The sequence below is a fragment of the Pan troglodytes genome, chromosome X, assembly GCF_028858775.2.
Source record: "Pan troglodytes isolate AG18354 chromosome X, NHGRI_mPanTro3-v2.0_pri, whole genome shotgun sequence".
Lineage (NCBI taxonomy): Eukaryota > Metazoa > Chordata > Mammalia > Primates > Hominidae > Pan > Pan troglodytes.
The window spans coordinates 69614429-69624893 of NC_072421.2; the positions used below are offsets into that span (position 1 = coordinate 69614429).

At 47.3% G+C, this 10465-nt stretch overlaps 1 pseudogene; it reads left to right on the forward strand.

Annotated features, from left to right (window-relative positions):
- The first annotated feature begins 220 nt into the window (after nucleotides 1-220).
- On the forward strand, nucleotides 221-9535 carry LOC107971168 (uncharacterized protein CXorf49-like; annotated as a pseudogene).
- Nucleotides 9536-10465: the final 930 nt, after the last annotated feature.

Here is a 10465-nt window from a genome sequence, read left to right on the forward strand (position 1 = left end):
GAGACACATCCTGTGTTCACGGACGGGAAGACGGTTAACACATAGGTGCTACCCAAAGTTGTTACACATTCAATGCAGTGAGTCCCTAGGAAATCGACAATGGTGTTTTTCACAGCACTAGCAGAAACAAACCTAAAACCCCTGCTTCTTGACTGTGAGCCTCCCTGTGAGCCTTGACTGTGAGCTACCCAAAGCTGTTACAGGTAAAAAGCGGTGAGTCATGCCACCGCCCAGCATCCAGGGACAACTGTCCCTAGAAGGCATCACTGCCAAAGGGTCCGCTGACATTGGGGCAGACCTGGAGGTCGGTCCCAGTGGGAGAGGTGTGCTGGGCCCCAGCCCGGGGAAATGGCAGCGGAGGAACTTCGTCGGCCCTCTCCACCTCACTGGTCCTGGGACAGGCCCAGCCTGAGAGAACCCGGAAAGGGGCTTGAAGAGGAGACGCAGCATCTGCGTGGATCCCCAGCAGCCCTCCGAGGAAGGGCTCGCAGGGCTGTCTACCCAAGACTCTGATTCCGCAGATGAGAGCAGCGACTTACCGTTGATTAGGGTGATCATTTTCACCAAAGAAGGAATCCAGGCCAAGCCCAGAAGCCCCAAGAAGCCAGCAGACACTTGCAGACGCCCCAGTTTCCACCACAGGGAGAGTTATGTTCAGGTTCAGGGACCTCTCCTGACCTCTCCTCCCCGCAGACTCACCCCAGCCATGGAGAGGCCGGCCGTGGGAGAGCTGGACACGTCTTCCTTGAAGAAAATGCAGAGCATGGTGTGGGGAAAGAGGGGGGTCAGGCCCAGTTGCTCAGGAGTTGCCGTTAGAGGGCCCCTACCCTGGGGCACTCTGGGAAGGAAGGTGGCCCAGGAGAAGAAATCCCTAGAGGGTGCACCAGAACTGGCCCTGCGGGGAGCCTTTCCTGCCTGGGGGCAGAGACTCTCAGCAGTTCCACCTGATCCGGCCAGCTTCCCGCCAGTGTCCAGTGTGGGGCTCCTGGGGAAGTCCGCGAGACCCAAGGAGCCCAAGCACAGCAGCCCTGGGAAGAAACCAGCAGGAAGGAAGACCAGGGAGTCCCAGGCTGCGGCCAGAGAAGATAATGATCCAAATAGAGATGAGGTCCCAAGGGCCCAAGTAAGTAGGTTCTCTTCGCGCACTCCTCCTTCTCCTCCTTGCTCTCCTCTTCCTCTTTCTCCTCTGTCTCCCCCCACCCACCTCTCCTCCAGCACCCACCCATGCCCTCTCTATCCCTTGCTCACAGGTTGTCATCGGGAGCCCAGGGACACTAAGATGACCGATTGGGGTCCTCCTCATAGGGGCACACATTAAAGGGAGCACTTGGTGTGTGCCAGGCCTGGCTCTGGACACTCTGCAGTTGTCCAGGCTCTGCCCCCAGAGAGGAGCTGGGATGGAAGACAGGGCTGGCAGCTGGTTTGGATCAGGGGACTCCTTAATGTGTGGGGCACAAAGCTTGGGCGTCCAGACTCATCAACTTCCCAATTCCTCCTTCCCTAGCTATTATGCAAGCTCTCCTGTCTTGGAGCTGACTGAGGGAGAAAGTGCTAATGAGATCAGTCTGGAGTCTCCACCTTAACACAACCCCTCCTCACTTGTACTTACTGCCAGCCTCCACCGCCAGCCCAACTCAGAACTTTCTGTTTTAGTTTCCCAAAGAGAAGCCCCAGCTGATTTCCCTGTCCGTGAGTTGTGGAGAATGCAGCAGTGGCGACTCCACCATCAGAACTCCCCAAGTTCCAGGAACCTCACAGCCCTTAGCATTGAGCCTGAGACGCCTTGTGTCCTGACACCGTGCATTCTCCAGTGAGTCTTGTGGGTTTGATAGGCTTGGCGGGGAGAGGGGACAGGAGTGAAACCTCTGGCTCTGTCGCTTCTGGAAGCTCAGCCTTGTTCCCGGGCTTCCCTGCCCACCCAGGCAGCTGTCCCAAGGGAAATGCAGGGTTGACAGGGCTAGCCTGAAGGCACATCGCCCTCTCTCAGTGGGATTTGTGCAGTGGGGGGTGATTTGGAGCCCCACCCCAAACTCCAGCTCTGGAAAGAGACTTTCAGCAGTACTGAGCCCTTTTCTGTTAAGTCCTGCTCAGCCACACTGTTCCTCCCAGGGCCTGCCTGTGGCTGCCCCGCTGTTGGCATCCTACCCAGAGCCACAATGCTAGTGGGCCATAGGTACAGATGGACTCACACTGGGGAACAGGGAAGACAGTCCTAGAAGGAGGGTTGGAGCTGCTGGGCAGAGCAGGGGCAACGTGTTGCAAGCACAGGGTAATGCTGCCTCACATTGGACCCTGCTAGGCCCTTTCCACCTCACTCAGAGGCTTAGAAGCTGGATTTTGTGTTTTCTTTCAGGTGACCAGCAGCTGCCTGTCCATCCCCCAAGATTGGAAAGGCAGCAGCAGCCCCCAGGAGCCCAGGGCTGTCCTCAGGTAATGCTTTGTGTGGATCATAGTAATCCGGGTCCACACTAGATGGTGGGATCCATGTCCAGTTTAACTGATTTCTGCATCTCTCCCACCTCCAACTTCCGTACCCCATGGAGAGTGGATGCCTCCTTTCCATTGAGGGCTCTGTGCCAACCCACCTCACCACTGGGCTGCAGACCATGGGGGCTGTAAGGTCTGGGAGAGACAGGGAGGATGATGAGAGAGCAGGCCAGAAGGGACTAACCATTTCTCTTCCTCCAGTGTCTGCTGGTCTAGTGCATCCTGCTGCAGAGGAAAACTGAGGACCTGAGGGGAGGTTCCAAGATGGCCGAATAGGAAAAGCTCCAGTCTACAGCTCCCAGCATGAGTGATGCAGAAGACAGGTGATTTCTGCATTTCCAACTGAGGTACCAGGTTCATCTCACTGGGGCTTGTCAGACAGTGGGTGCAGCCCATGGAGCAGGGCGGGGCATCACCTCAACCGGGAAGCGCAAGGGGTTGGGGAATTCCCTTTCCTAGCCAAGGGAAGCCATGACAGATGGTACCTGGAAAATCAGGACACTCCCACCCTAATACTGCACTTTTCCAACAGTCTTAGCAAACAGCACACCAGGAGATTATATTCCACGCCTGGCTCAGAGGGTCCCATGCCCACAGAGCCTCGCTCACTGCTAGCACAGCAGTCTGAGATGGAACTGCAGGGGGCTGGGGGATGGGCATCCGCCATTGCTGAGGCTTGAGTAGGGAAAGCAGCTGGGAAGTTCGAACTGGGTGGAGCCCACCACAGCTCAAGGAGGCCTGCCTGCCTTTGTAGACTCCACCTCTGGGGGCATGGCATAGCTGAACAAAAGGCAGCAGAAACTTCTGCAGACTTAAAAGTCCCTGTCTGACAGCTTTGAAGGAGTAATGGTTCTCCCAGCAGGGAGTTTGAGATCTGAGAACGGACAGACTGCCTCTTCAAGTGGGTCCCTGACCCCCGAGTAGCCTAACTGGGAGACACTTCCCAGTAGGGGCCGACTGACAACTCAGACAGCCAGGTGCCCCTCTAAGAAGAAGCTTCTAGAGGAAGGATCAGGCAGCAACATTTGCTGTTCTGCAGCCTCTGCTGGTGATACCCAGGCAAACAGGGTCTGGAGTGGACCTCCAGCAAACTCCAACAGACCTGCAGCTGAGGATCCTGTCTGTTAGAAGGAAAACTAACAAACAGAAAGGACATCTACACCAAAACCCCATCTGTACGTCACTGTCATCAAAGACCAAAGGTAGATAAAACCACAAAGATGGGGAGAAACCAGGGCAGAAAAGCTGAAAATTCTAAAAATCAGAGCGCCTCTTCTCCTACAAAGGAATGCAACTCCTCACCAGCAATGGAACAAAGCTGGATGGAGAATGACTTTGAAGAGTTGAGAGAAGAAGGCTTCAGATGATCGGTAATAACAAACTTCTCTGAGCTAAAGGAGGATGTTCGAACCCATCGCAAAGAAGCTAAAAACCTTGAAAAAATATTAGACAAATGGCTAACTAGAATAAACAGTGTAGAGAAGTCCTTAAACGACCTGATGGAGCTGAAAACCATGGCACGGGAACTACGTGACGCACGCACAAGTTTCAGCAGCTGATTTGATCAAGTGGAAGAAAAGGTATCAGTGATTGAAGACAAAATGAATGAAATGAAGTGAGAAGAGAAGTTTAGAGAAAAAAGAGTAAAAAGAAATGAACAAAGCCTCCAAGAAATATGGGACTACGTGAAAAGACCAAATCTCCATCTGATTAGTGGACTTCAAAGTGATGGGGAGAATGGAACCCAGTTGGAAAACACTCTTCAGGATATTATCCAGGAGAACTTCCCCAACCTAGCAAGGCAGGCCAACATTCAAATTCAGGAAATACAAGGAATGCCACAAAGATACTCCTTGAGAAGAGCAACCCCAAGACACATAATTGTCAGATTCACCAAAGTTGAAATGAAGGAAAAAATGTTAAGGGCAGCCAGAGAGAAAGGTCGGGTTACCCACAAAAGGAAGCCCATCAGACTAATAGCAGATCTCTCGGCAGAAACTCTACAAGCCAGAAGAGAGTGGGGGCCAATATTCAAAGAAAAGAATTTTCAACCCAGAATTTCATATCCAGCCAAACTAAGCTTCATAAGTGAAGGAGAAATAAAATCCTTTACAGACAAACAAATGCCGAGAGATTTTGTCATCACCAGGCCTGCCTTACAAGAGCTCCTGAAGGAAGCACTAAACATGGAAAGGAACATCCGGTACCAGCCATTGCAAAAACATGCCAAATTGTAAAGACCATCAATGCTAGAAGAAAGTGCATCAACTAACGAGCAAAATAACCAGCTAACATCATAATGACAGGATCAAATTCACACATAACCATATTAACCTTAAATGTAAATGGGCTAAATGCTTCAATTAAAAGACACAGACTGGCAAATTGGATAAAGAGTCAAGACCCATCAGTGTGCTGTATTCAGGAGACCCATCTCTCATGCAGAGACACACATAGGCTCAAAATTAATGGATGGAGGAAGACCTACATAGCAAATGGAGAACAAAACAAAACAAAAAAGCAGGGGTTGCAATCCTAGTCTCTGATAAAACACACCTTAAACCAACAAAGATCAAAAGAGACAAAGAAGGCCATTGCATAATGGTAAAGGGATCAATTCAACAAGAAGAGCTAACTATCCTAAATATATGTGCACCCAATACAGGAGCACCCAGATTCATAAAGCAAGCCCTTAGAGACCTACAAAGAGACTTAGACTCCCACATAATGATAATGGGAGACTTTAACACCCCACTGTCAACATTAGACAGATCAACGAGACAGAAGGTTAACAAGGATACCCAGGAATTGAACTCAGCTCTGCACCAAGCGGACCTAATACACATCTACAGAACTCTCCACCCCAAATCAACAGAATATACATTCTTCTCAGCACCACACCACACTTATTCCAAAATTGACTACATAGTTGGAAGTAAAGCACTCCTCAGCAAATGTAAAAGAACAGAAATTATAACAAACTGTCTCTCAGACCACAGTGCAATAAAACTAGAACTCAGGATTAAGAAACTCACTCAAAACTGCTCAACTACATGGAAACTGAACAAACTGCTCCTGAATGACTACTGGGTACATAAGGAAATTAAGGCAGAAATAAAGATGTTCTTTGAAACAAACGAGAACAAGACAACATACCAGAATCTCTGGGACACATTCAAAGCAGTGTGTAGAGGGAAATTTACAGCACTAAATACCCACAGGAGAAAGCAGGAAAGATCTAAAATTGGCACCCTAACATCACAATTAAAAGAACTAGAGAAGCAAGAGCAAACACATTCAAAAGCTAGCAGAAGGCAAGAAATAAGATCAGAGCAGAACTGAAGGGGGTAGAGACACAAAAAACCCTTCAAAAAATCAATGAATCCAGGAACTGGTTTTTTGAAAAGATCAACAAAATTGATAGACCGCTAGCAAGACTAATAAAGAAGAAAAGAGAGAAGAATCAAATAGACTCAATAAAAAATGATAAAGAGGATATCACCACTGATCCCACAGAAATACAAACTACCATCAGAGAATACTATAAACACCTCTACAAAATAAACTAGAAAATCTACAAGAAATGGATAAATTCCTGGACACATACATCCTCCCAAGACTACACCAGGAAGAAGTTGAACCTCTGAATAGACCAATAACAGGCTCTGAAATTGAGGCAATAATTAATAGCCTACCAACCAAAAAAAGTCTAGGACCAGACGGATTCACAGCTGAATTATACCAGAGGTACAGAGAGGAGCTGGTACCATTCCTTCTGAAACTTCCAATCAATAGAAAAAGAGGGAATCCTCCCTAACTCATTTTATGAGGCCAGCATCATCCTGATACCAAAGCCTGTTCTCAGAGACACAACAAAAAAAAAGAATTTTAGACCAATATCCCTGATGAACATTGATGCAAAAATCCTCAATAAAATACTGGCAACCTGAATCCAGCAGTACATCAAAAAGCTTATCCACCACAATCAAGTTGGCTTCATCCCTGGGATGCAAGGCTGGTTCAACATTCCAAGTCAATAAACGTAATCCATCATATAAACAGAATCAAAGACAAAACCACATGATTATCTCAATAGATGCAGAAAAGTTCTTCAACAAAATTCAACAGCCCTTCATGCTAAAAAATCTCAATAAACTAGGTATTGATGGGATGTATTTCAAAATAATAAGATTCATTATTTTATTTATAAAATAAAATATTTATTTTATTTATAAAATAAATAAAATATTTATTTTATTTATAAAATAAATAAAATATTTATTTTATTTATGACAAACCCACAGCCAATATCGTACTGAATGGGCAAAAACTGGAAGCTTTCCTTTAAAAACTGGCACAAGACAGGGATGCCCTCTCTCACCACTCCTATTCAACATAGTGTTGGAAGTTCTGGCCAGGGCAATTGGGCAGGAGAAAGAAATAAAGGGTATTCAATTAAGAAAAGAGGAAGTCAAATTGTACCTGTTTGCAGATGACCTGATTGTATATTTAGAAAACCCCATCATCTGTGCCTAAAATCTCCTTAAGCTGATAAGCAACTTCAGCAAAGTCTCAGGATACAAAATCAATGTGCAAAAATCACAAGCATTCCTATACACCAAGAACACACAAACAGAGAGCCAAATCATGAGTGAACTGCCATTCACAATTACTACAAAGAGAATAAAATACCTAGGAATTTGACTTACAAGGGATGTGAAGGACCGCTTTAAGGAGAACTACAAACCACTACTAACGAAATAAAAGAGGACACAAACAAATTGAAAAACATTCCATGCTCATGGATAGGAAGAATCAATATCATGAAAATGACCATACTCCCCAAGGTAATTTGCAGATTCAATGCCATCCCCATCAAGCTACCAATGAGTTTTTTCACAGAATGGGAAAAAAACTACTTTAAAGTTCATATGGAACCAAAAAAGAGCCTGCATTGCCAAGACAATCCTAAGCCAGAAGAACAAAGCTGGAGGCATCACGCTATCTGAGTTCAAACTATACTAAAAGGCTACAGTAACCAAAACAGCATGGAACTGCTACCAAAACAGAGATATAGACCAATTGAACAGAACAGAGCCCTCAGAAATAACACCGCACATCTACAACCATCTGATCTTTGGCAAACCTGACAAAAACAAGAAATGGGGAAAGGATTCCCTATTTAGTAAATGGTGCTGGGAAAACTGGCTAGCCATATGTAGAAAGCTGAAACTGGATCCCTTCCTTACACCTTATACAAAAATTAATTCAAGATGGATTAAAGACTTAAATGTTAGACCTAAAACCATAAAAACCCTAGAAGAAAACCTAGGCAATACCATTCAGGACATAGGCATGGGCAAGTACTTCATGACTAAAACACCAAAAGCAATGGCAACAGAAGCCAAAATTGATAAATGGGATCTAATTAAACTAAAGAGCTTCTGCACAGCAAAAGAAACTACCATCAGAGTGAACAGGCAACCTACAGAATGGGAGAAAATTTTTACAATCTACCCATCTGACAAAGGGCTAATATCCAGAATCTACGAAGAACTCAAACAAATTTACAAGAAAAAATGAAACAACCCCATCAAAAAGTGGGGAAAGGATATGAACAGACACTTCTCAAAAGAAGACATTTATGCAACCAACAGAAACATGAAAAAATGCTCATCATCACTGGCCATCAGGAAAATGCAAATCAACACCACAATGAGATGACATCTCACACCAGTTAGAATGGCAATCATTAAAAACTCAGGAAACAACAGGTGCTGGAGAGGATGTGGAGAAATAGGAACACTTTTACACTGTTGGTGGGACTGTAAACTAGTTCAACCATTGTGGAAGATGGTGTGGCAACCCCTCAAGGATCTAGAACTAGAAATACCATTTGACCCAGTGATCCCTTTACTGGGTATATATCCAAAGGATTATAAATCATGCTGCTATAAAGAAACATGCACACGTTGTTTATTGTGGCACTATTCACAATAGCAAAGACTTGGAACCAACCCAAATGTCCATCAATGATAGACTGGATTAAGAAAATGTGGCACATATACACCATGGAATACTATGCAGCCATAAAAAAGGATGAGTTCATGTCCTTTGTAGGGACATGGATGAAGCTGGAAACCATCATTCTGAGCAAACTATGGCAAGGACAGAAAACCAAACACCACATGTTCTCACTCATAGGTGGGAATTGAACAATGAGAACACTTGGACACAGGGTGGGGAACATCACACACTGGGGCCTGTCGTGGTGTTGGGGAGGGGGGAAGGATAGCATTAGGAGATATACCTAATGTAAATGACGAGTTAACGGGTGCAGCACGCCAACATGGCACATGTATACATATGTAACAAACCTGCACGTTGTGCACATGTACCCTATAACTTAAAGTATAATAATAATAAAAAAAACTGAGGACCTTAGAGACCAACTAGGTGTAATGGAACCATGGCTGGGGCAGGGATTGACAGCACTGTCTTACTGCAGGTGCCAGGGCAAGGGTGGGCTGCAGGTGCAGGCAACATCACTGGGATTGACTCCTCTGGGGAAGAGAACCAAGGAAAGCCTGGCCCTGGAGCCTTCTGTGCCTTTCCAGCTAGGGGTGTGCACAGACAGAAATGTGTCGTCTGAACTCCATGTACACTTTGTCCACGAGTCCCAGAGATCTCCTTCGCTTAGGACGGTTAGAGACACTGTGTGTGTTTTCCTTTAACTGCTGCCTGGTATGGCTTGTACGGTGTTTGCTTGCTGGCTGACTTATCTGTCTTTGAAACATGTTCTGAACGGTTCTGGGATGGCCCAACACCTGAGAACCACTTTCCCACTTACAAGGCATTTCCACATTTAATTCAGGTGACGGGTGGATGAGTCAGTCCCAGGGCTGGTGGGATTTCGGGTTGCAAGGCTAGGTGGTTCCCCACTGGGGCAGGGGGTGGGTTTCTGTTTCCCTGGGTCTGGAGTGCCCATTTCTGCCTCTCTCTTTCAGCGGCCATGCAGTTCCTCACTGACAAGTTCCAGGACCTTTGAAGTGAGTGTTGCACACATTATGCACCTTCCCACAATCCCGGTAGCTTAAGAGGGCTGTGGGCTGGCCCTGGTTGGGGGCCCGTCCCTGAGCTGCTCTGTTTCACAGGTTGGAGCCAGCGTCTTCCTACAAGATGAGCAGCTGGTTCCTTTGGAGCTCCGGAGCTGCAGCCAAACGGGTTCCGTCCGTATCCTCTTCAGCCAGGGCTTCCACTCTTCTGCTGCATTTGCCCCCTTCCCAAAGCAGTTTCCAATAAAGTCGTTCTCATATTCTGTGGTATGTGGTCTGCCCTGTGATTGTTGGGAGTGTTGGGGGGTGCAGGGTGTTGCTGTGTTCCCTGGCCCTTGAAGAGCAGTTACCCTAGTGCTGAGTGGTGAGCCCACTCCCTGGGGGTCGCCTGAGCCGGCCTCTGAGCAGCAGCCCTCCACTCAGGCTCACCATAGTGCCCTGGGCCTAGGTGCTTCGGTGGCCCTGCCTGGCCACAGCAGCATTTCTTGCCTTTCCCCGGCACACCTTGCTCATGGTCCGTCCTCTTCTCCTCCTACTTTGGGGTCTCACAGGTCCCCTTCAGCACTATTCTCGCTCTCCTTCAGCAGGAACTGATGGCCTCCTTCCAGAACCCCGCTCTCTCTCACCTTTCCTCCTGCAATTCACTGTCATGGTTCTGCCCTGTCACTGTCCTTTCCATCACGAACATCCTTTCTTTCCCCCGTGGGTTGACGCCGGAGTCCTTACCTGCACAGTTGCTTCTGTGCTGTTGAGCACGACAGAGCTCATCCTCCCCCTCGGGAGCTCAGTCCTCTTTCTGGAGCCATTATGTCCCTCTGGTGCCACCATGCACACAGTCAGGTCATCTGGGCCAGAAAGCCACATGGCGTCCTCAGTTTCACTCTTACCCCCCACCTTTGAACCTCAGTTACCAAATCCTGTCA